Below are 9,320 nucleotides of genomic sequence, written 5' to 3'. Positions count from 1 at the left end.
GGGGCAAAAACAGTGTCGCGGGTGGTTCTGGGTATATGTCATCAGGCCCCCCTCTCCCTTCCTCCCTCTGTGAAAGCAACAGCAGACAATCATTTCTCATCTTTTTTCCTGGGTTACCTGAGCAGACACCCTACCATGATAAGCATGGAGCCCGCTCAGCTCACCGTCACCGTACGTCTCCTGGGTGCTGGCAGATGTGGGACTGCATTGCTACACAGCAGCAGCTCATTGCTTTTTGGCAGCAGATAGTGCATTAGGATTGGTAGCCATTGTCATCGTACTCCTGGGTGCTCTTTTAGCTGACCTCGGTGAGGTCAGTCAGGGGAACCTGGGCAGACAAGGGAGTGACAGCCAGGTTATTCCCATCTTCTGCAGAGCACCTAGGAGATGATGATGGCTAGCACTCGTACTGCACCATCTTCTGCGAGCATCCAGGAGATGATGGCTAGCAATCGTAATGCAGCATCTTCTGCCGAGCACCCAGGAGATGACGATGGCTAGCAGTCGTACTGCACTGTCTGCTGCCAGCCTAAGATGTAAAAGATAGATGGAGTGGATCAAAACAAGAAATTGACCCAATTTGTTTTGTGAAATCGATGGCCTGCTAAACCCAGGGTTTTGAGTTCAATCCTTGAGGGGGCCATTCTGTGTGACAGTTGTTTGTGTTTCTCCTTGATGCAAAGCCACCCCTTTTCTTGATTTTAATTCCCTGTAAGCCATGTCGTCAGTCACCCCTCCCTCCGTCAGAACAATGGCAGACAATTGTTTTGTGCAAAACCAGGCGATGGCAGTGCAGTGACGAGAGTGCTGAGGACATAGACATGGTCATAGACTTCTCACAAAGTATGGGCCGGGCAGTGAGCCCCAGCAATGTGCATGTCATGCTGATGAGCTCTGCATAGTCACCTGTGCTGATCAGCTTGCCACGCTGGCCAAACAGGAAATGAGATTCAAAAGTTAGCAGGCCTTTTCCTGTCTACCTGGCCAGTGCATCTGAGTTGAGAGCGCTGTCCAGAGTGGTCACAATGGAACACTCTGGGATAGCTCCCGGAGGCCAATGCCGTCGAATTGCATCCACACTACCCTAAATTTCAGCGTTAATCTCCTCAGAGTTGGAATAAAGAAATCGATTTAAAGAGCCCTTTAAGTCGAAAAAAAGGGCTTCGTCGTGTGGATGGGTCCAGGGTTAAATCAAGGTAACGCTGCTAAATTCAACCTAAAGTTGTAGTGTAGACCAGGCCTCAGAGTGGCTGATAAGGCTATGTGTTCCTGTGTTTTTCCAGCATTGAGACTGCAAGTGACAATCAATGCCAGAGACAGAAGCTGCATTTTCTAACTTTGTTGTTCTTTTCTCTCCTCTCTTGTGTATATTTGTCTTGTTTTGTTTTGTAGGAAATGAGATTGGCCTTTAACAACAACAGCAGTAATAACAACAACTCCAGCACATCTCAGACAACTTCATCTCTTTTCCCTAACAGGGACACTTACTACCTAGACAGATTGCATAGGGAAAAAAGGCTGTGTGATCATAGAAGACTTCAATTTGACTCTCATATTGTACGTACTAAAATATCCTTGGAATTTCTAAATATCATAGATGACAATTTCCTAACTTAAAAAATGCTGTGTCCATCATGGGGAAATTTGATATTAGACTTTGTCTTGACAGATAAAGATGAGCTGATCACATAATTAAAAATTAATGGTAACTTAGGTGCAAATGATGATGATGATTTGATCACATTTATAAAGTCCAGACCAGTGATATATACACTTGGTGCTTTGAAAGGGCCAGTTTCTCAAAGCTGAAAACAATTGTGAACCAATCAGCAGGAGGGGAGAATTTAACCAGAAAAAATGTGAATGATAATTGGGAATTATTTAAGAACACTTTACTAGGTGCCCAAAAAGGAGTGGGGGGAGGGGAGAGAGAGAGAATTAATATAAATCAGAAGCTAGGAATTACAGACAATTGATAAGGGAAGGAAAGTGACACAAGGAGAAATCTATGGCCAGCAGAGTTAGAGACAATAAAGAGGAGGTTTTTTATGTATATTAGGAACTAAAAGAATACTTACAATGGTATTAGTCCATTACTAGATTGAAATGGTAGAATTATTCATAATTCAGAAAAAGCAGAAGTGTTCAGTAAAAATATCTGTTCTGTATTTGGGAAAAAACAATGATGTAGTCATATCATATGATAACACTCTTTCCATTCCACTAGTATCTCAGGAGTATGTTAATCAGCAGCTACTAAAGTTAGACATTTTCAAATCATCAGGTCCAGCTAATTTGCATCCAGGGAACACCAGAGAAGTTCCAGAAAACTGACCAATATTTTAAAAAGGTAAACAGGATGATCCAGGTAATTATTGGCCTGTCAGTCTGATGTCGAACCCAGGAAGGATAATGGAGCAGCTAATATGGGACTTAATTAATAAAGAAATAAAGGAGGATAATATAAATAATGCCAATCAACACAGGTTTATAGAAAATAGATCCTATCAAATTCACTTGGGATCTTTTTTTGAGGAGATTACAAGTTTGGTTGATAAAGATAATAGTGCTGATGTAATATATTTAGACAACATTTTTATTAAAAAGATAGAAAGATATAAAATTAACATGGCATACAATAAGTGGATAAAAACTGGCTAACTGATAGGTCTTAAAACATAACTATAAATGGGGAATCACCATTGAATAGGTGTGTTTCTAGTGGGGTCTTGCAGAGATGAGTTCTTGGCCCTATGCTATTTAACATTTTTATTAATGATCTGGAAGAAAAATCATCACTGATAAAGTTTGCAGATGACACACAAATTGGGGGACTGGAAAATAATGAAGAGGACTAGTCACTGACACAGGGCAATCTGGATCCCTTGGGAAGCTGAGCACAAGCAAAAAATGTGTTTTAATAAGGCTAAATGTAAATGTACACATCTAGAAACAAAGAATGCAGACCATACTTAAAGAAATGGGGGTATCTATCCTGGGAAGCAGTGTCTCTGAAAAAGATCTGGGATGTCATGATAGATAATCAGCTGAGCATGAGCTCCCAGTGCCAAAAGGGCAAATGCAATGCTTGAATGATGTGATGGAGTGCCGGGAGCAAACAGGTTAGCCTGCACTCTGATCACTCAGATGTCAATTAGTTCTCCTTGAGAAAGCTGACAGAGGTAATTAGTAATCAGGCTGGTTGGCTGGATTGGATAAGGAGCCAATTAGCCCATCAGCCCAAGGTCAATGAAAGGCAGAAAGGAAGTCCCATGGGGGATATCAAGAGAGGGGGGACTAGAGCTAGGTGAGCCGAGTTATACAGAGGCCTCAAGGGAGGGACACCTCTGCTCCCCTAAGGTCCTGGGGAGAAGGCCAGAAAGTGCTGTCGGTGCTGTAAATAGACTGTTGTATGGAAATTGTTGTAGAAATGGTAGCGGGAACGTAAAATAAAAGGATATGGTGAAGGCACAACCACTGGAGTCTGTGCAGTTTCTGCAGGGAAGAAGGTGGGAGAGAAGCCACTCCCTGTGACAGATGTATAACCAGGGGAATCTTGAGTAAGAGTAGAGTGATTATTTTACTTCAGTATTTGGCACTTACATGACCGCTGCTGGAATACTGTGTCCATTTTTGTGTCTGCAGTTCAAGAAAGATGTTGATAAACTATAGAGGATTCAGAGAAGAGCTGCAAGAATGACTAAAGGATTAGAAAACATGCCTTATGGCGATAAATGGATTGAGCTATTTGAGTCTATCTTAACAAAGAGAAGATTTCGGGGTGACTTGATAGCAGTCTATAGATACCTACATGGAAAACAAATATTTAATAATAGGTTCTTCAATCTAGCAACGATAGGTGTAATACGATCCAATGGCTGGAAGTTGAAGCTAGACAAATTCAGACTGGAAACAAGGCACAAGCTTTAACAGTGTGACTAATTAACCATTGGAACAATCTATGAAAGGTCATCCTAGATTTTCCATCACTGACCATCTTTAAATCAAGATTGGATGTTTTTCTAGCAGATATGCTCTAGGAAGTATTTTGAGGAAGTTCTATGGCTTGTGCTGTACAGAAGGTCAGCTTAGATGATCACAGTGGTCCCTTCTGGCCTTGAAATCTAATCTATGAATCTACAAATTTGCAATACTATCTAAGAAATTGTCAAACAAGAGGTTTCTTCCTTCTACGGTGACCAGATGTCCCGATATTAGGGGCTTTGTCTTGTATAAACAATTATACCCCCCCAATCACCCCCAAAAAAGGGTCCCGATTTTTCGCACTTGCTATTTGGTCACCCTACTTCCTTCTAAATATTGTCTCCAGCTAAAAGGAAAGAGAAGTTGTTAAAATAAAAGCCTTATTTAATACTGGTATGCAGTGTAGTTGTAGCTGTGTCAGTCCCAGCATATATGAGAGACCAGGTGGGTGAGGCAATATCTTTTATTGGACCAACCAGCTTCTGTTGGTGAGAGAGACAAGCTTTCAAGCCACACAGAGCTCTGCTTCAGGTCAGAGAGTACCTTTCCCAGCCTGGAAGTAGAGCTCCATGTGTCTTGAAAGCTTGTCTCTCTCACCAACAGAAGCTGGTTGGTCCAATAAAAGATTTCACCTCACCCACCTTGCCTCTTTATTTAATACTTTACATTTCACATGTTTTAACTGTTTTTCCTCCTCTCCTGTACCTTTAATAAAAATTCAAAAGGATTTTTCAAGGTGTATAAGCAGGCTGAGGTCTCTGTATACCAAAGCCTTGTTTAAAACTGTTTAATGCTGGAAAGTGACTGAGTGATGTTAACACCTTTGGGCCCACATAGTCCATCTAAATTACTACAACAGGTCCCCAGCCTCCGGGCAGGCCAATAATGGACTGTCTTATTCTGTATGATGGGCTGTTCTGGCACTGCGGGACCTAGAAGCCCAGGCTCCTCAGCAGAATGCCAGGTGAGTGGCTGAGGAGCCAGGCAGGCAAGGTGGCAGGACACCGTGACAGTTTATATCAGAAACCTGCCTGGCAGACAGTTTTCAAACCGTGCCTGATTTCCAGAGGAAAATGGAACCATCTCTGCAGAGCGTTTCAATTTCCACAAATCAGAAAATTCCAGTGAAAACCTATTCTGTCAGAATTTTTCTGACTAGCTCTACTTCCTGTCACATATAATGATGCTGCAGGCTTTCTCTGTGCTCCAAAGTGCTATATTAAGATCAGTAAAGTACCATTATCCCAATTTTGGAAAACTGAAATCCAGAGAGGTGGCTTGCCTATGGTCAAACAGTGAAGCAGTAGCAGCATTGAAAATAGTTCCTATGTCCCCTAACTCCTAGCCCCCTTCTCAATCCACCAGACCTTAGCTGCTGTAATGTATATCTACATCAGGGATTCTCAGACTTTTGTACTGATGACCCCTTTCACACAGCAAGCCTCTGATTGTGGCCCCCCTTATGCATTAAAAACACTTTTTTATATATTTAACACGATTATAAATGCTGGAGGCAAAGCAGGGTTTGGAGTGGAGGGTGATAGCTCGCAACCCCCCATGTAGTAACCTCGCGACCCTCTGAGGGGTCCCAACCTCCAGTTTGAGAACCCTTTATCTACATGGTTAGATTTGCTTTGAATGTCTAACTATCAGGAACTCCCATCTAGTATGGGTGTGTGCGAAATGGGGTGGAGGCTAGAAAAGAAAAGGCCAGAATTATTTTCAGAGGTTTCCATCCTGGGCTGGCAAAAACAATGCACTGTGGTGAGACAAGGTGTTATTTTTTGCCTTTAAGTGCACCCTCCCTTTTAAGTCTTTTCTTTCTTAATAAAGTATCTGAGGTCATACTATTGTCATTAGTGCTTGGCAAGTGCTCAGCATCTGTCACCGTGGCAGCAGGAGTGTGCCTGGTGCCAGTCCTCGTTGTCACGACAGCTGCAGCAGTGTAAGGAGAAGGGCCTTGCAGGATGCAGGACAATACTGGGAAGGAAAAGGAGGGAATCCTCGACCTTGGGCCAGGGTCTGGTGGCAGACTATTGAACCCTGCGTGTCTCGACAAGCCACAAGGAGTAAAAATTCTTGGAAGCTGCAAAGGTTGCAAGTGAAAACAAAAGATTCTATCATGTAGGAAATAGAACAAAATGCCGAGCAAATTGTTTTATTTTCAGAGATAAAACAAGCAGAGAGCCTTCCACTAGGGTCAGGAGCACTCTGTATCCTTCATATTGAACTGACAGCAGAGAAGGGGGTGGGGAAAAGCAGACATGGATTTGATTGCAGGTAGCAAATTGTTCCACAAAGAAATGGCTTTTTAAACCTTAAATTGAAGCTTCTGGGGAAGAATTTCCATACAAAAAAAGAACAATTGAGTCCCTTATCAGAATTTACACAAATAACTGTAGTAAGATGAGGCCCTGAAACATAAACTCTTGCGTAAGGGGCCCAGTCTGAGGCCTGAAGCCTGAACCAAAGTACTTCCAGGCATTGCTAAGCAAAAGCTGGACTGTGAGCCAGAGGCAGGCCCCACCCACAGAAGTTGGTGAGAAGAGGGTTGCTAGAAGCAGGTGCATCCACACATAAGTGCTAATAAGAGGAACTTGTGCCAAGATGGCATCAGAAGACTCCACGGAGATAATGAGGAACAGGCAGGTGCATCTTAAAGACAGAATCAAAAGGACAACATGATGGATAGATTTGTTTGAACCAACATGTAACAGGAGAAGCAGCACCCTAATGAGTAAAGTGGCTGCACCTCAATATGTCAGGAGGGATGAGTAATCTGTTCTGCACCTGTATGAGAATAGGTCTGGAAGTGCACATCATCATCCAGCCTAGGGGGCAGTGGAGTGTCCCGCCACTGACTGAGCTGTGTCCATTGCGAGGGAGCACATATTCATAGTATGTCCTGTAGAGTCTACAGGAAACTATTACTGTGCTTTGTTTGACAATAAACCTGGCCAGGTGCCTTCATACCTTACTAGAGTCTGTGGTCTTTGGGAGTTCTCTTGGGGTCTGCTGTATCAGCTGTCTGCACAGAGCTGGGGCAGCACACAGAGGGAACACGCATGCAGCCGACTGTTATCATCATAAAACAAAAGCAGAGCACCACACTGGTAGCTACTGACAACATTGAAATCTATCCATCATGTTGTCCTTTTGACCCTGTCTTTAAGATGCACCTGCCTTTTCCCTCGTTATCTCTGTGGAGTGTTCTGATGCCATCTTGGCACAAGTTCCTCTTATTAGCACTTATGTGTGGATGCACCTGCTTCTAGCAACCCTCTTCTTGCCAATTTCTGTGAGTGGGGCCTGCCTCTGGCTCACAGTCCAGCTTTTGCTTAGCAATGCCTGGAAGTACTTTGGTTTAGGCTTCAGGCCTCAGACTGGGCCTCTGACACAAGAGTTTATGTTTCAGGGCCTCATCTTACTACAATAACCTTTATCTAAATAAAATTCTAACGATATAACATGATAAAGCAGCCTCTTTTGAACCTATAGCTGAGGAACCAGAGAGAAGCAAATAAATCAGTACTACTTAGCTTTGCCAAGTGGATGGCTACCACAGTCCAGGCTGAAATAAAAACCACCAATCAATCATTACTTGGACCTTGTGTATATGGAGCTTTTTCTTAAAATCTCCCACTGTTCCTATAGCACCCATACTGGCAGAAACAGAAGTGCTAAAGTAGGAGTTTTACCATTACATCACTTAGACCTGTCTGAGCTACAACAAGTAGGAAATTTTAAAGAGCAAATGCAGTGTAGACATATCTTCCATTGACTTCACCAGTGTGGGATCAAGCCCCGGGGATCAACTTCATCTTTATTATAACTCTTTTGAATTCAACAGGCCTAGAAAGGGATGAATTTGGCCCATATTTTAAATGAAATTAAGTCAGAGCTTCATTCATACCAGGAACTCATATGTATTTAGGTCTGACCCAGCAAATTAATTTATTCATGAGAGTGTAGTCCTTACTCATACAGATAGGGAGAACAAGGTATGCTCCAGTTTGGGACTGCAGCAATAGGCCATAAATGTATTGTCATTTGCCTGTATTCACTGGTGTGGATTTGCCAATTTAATGGATTGCCTACATTGTAGAGTATTTTCTGTCTTCTTTACCTTTTTTTGTAACAATGACATTGAAGAAAGTGGTCTGGACTAGAAGTTGCCTGGCTATTTCTTTCTCTGTGCTGCAATACTGTTCATTTTTTGACTGCAGGTTATGATTGCAATAATAATAATTAATAGCTCTGTTATATAGTACCTTTTGTTCCAAAGCATCCCAAAGTGCTTTCTTAACTATATGCAGTCGGAATCACTTTAACCACCTTGTGGGTGTTCCTTTAGGACTGGAAGTGAAGGAGTATTTCATATCCAAGTCAAACTACAAATGGAATTTTGGGTTGACAGAATATTATCCAAAATGGAATGTGGCTTTAACTCGAGGATTAGCACCCCTTACTACTTTGAAAAGTTCTTTGGAATTTTTAATGACCACAGGTGGCCAGAACAACAAGTTTATCTAATTGAAAGGTACACCAAGATAGTGGAGAACTGGAGGGTGCCATCTGCTGAATCTCTAATGTCACATCTGAGCTTTTCTTGAAGACTTCCCATCAAAGGCCGGATTCTGCTCACAGTATCTAACGAAATCATTGGCCAAGGTGCTATTACTACAGACTAGTAGTACTTGTTTATACTATTCTATTCCATAAGTGACAAAGATAATCCCTTTGAAAAGTGAGGTTTTTTCATTTGCTTACACAGATTTTGAGGTCCCAAAACTCTAAATCACTGACTCCATTACTAATAAAGGAGGCAGGGCCAAGAAGTCAGGTGCTTTTGTGACACAAGAGACTCATGTTTCAGTAGAAGGATCTGCACATTTAAATTTTTTGTCAGCAACTTGGACTGCATTATTCTTTGTGCAGATAGCATAACCTGCAGATTTCTTTTTTAAATTTTACAGGCATGATGTTTTCTTCTCCTCCTCCTCTGCTACTCTCCTCCACCTCTTGGACCCACTGACAAAAGATTCCCTTATCCTTAAAGCAGAGGTGTGAATAGAAACAGGCTAAGGCTGCATAGACCTTCACTTACCTTTTACCAGCTCCTTCATCTTGGACTCGGGCATTCTCTTTCTCTCCTGTCTGGTACAGCTTGAATATAATCTGAAGGAAGGAGAGCTTGTCACACCGTTCCCCCTACTCTCTACAGTACTGTACAGTCTGTCATCAGGAATGACTAAGAGCCCAGTTTCTACAGTCAGGCAATGAAAGAGAGACAACCCCAGTATTCACTGATGGCAGGTGCTGTGGTCTCCTGAATT

The sequence above is a fragment of the Mauremys reevesii genome, linkage group 2 (assembly GCF_016161935.1).
Source record: "Mauremys reevesii isolate NIE-2019 linkage group 2, ASM1616193v1, whole genome shotgun sequence".
Taxonomy (NCBI): domain Eukaryota; kingdom Metazoa; phylum Chordata; order Testudines; family Geoemydidae; genus Mauremys; species Mauremys reevesii.
The sequence above is the reverse complement of the archived record's forward strand: the minus strand, read 5'-3'. Positions refer to the sequence as shown.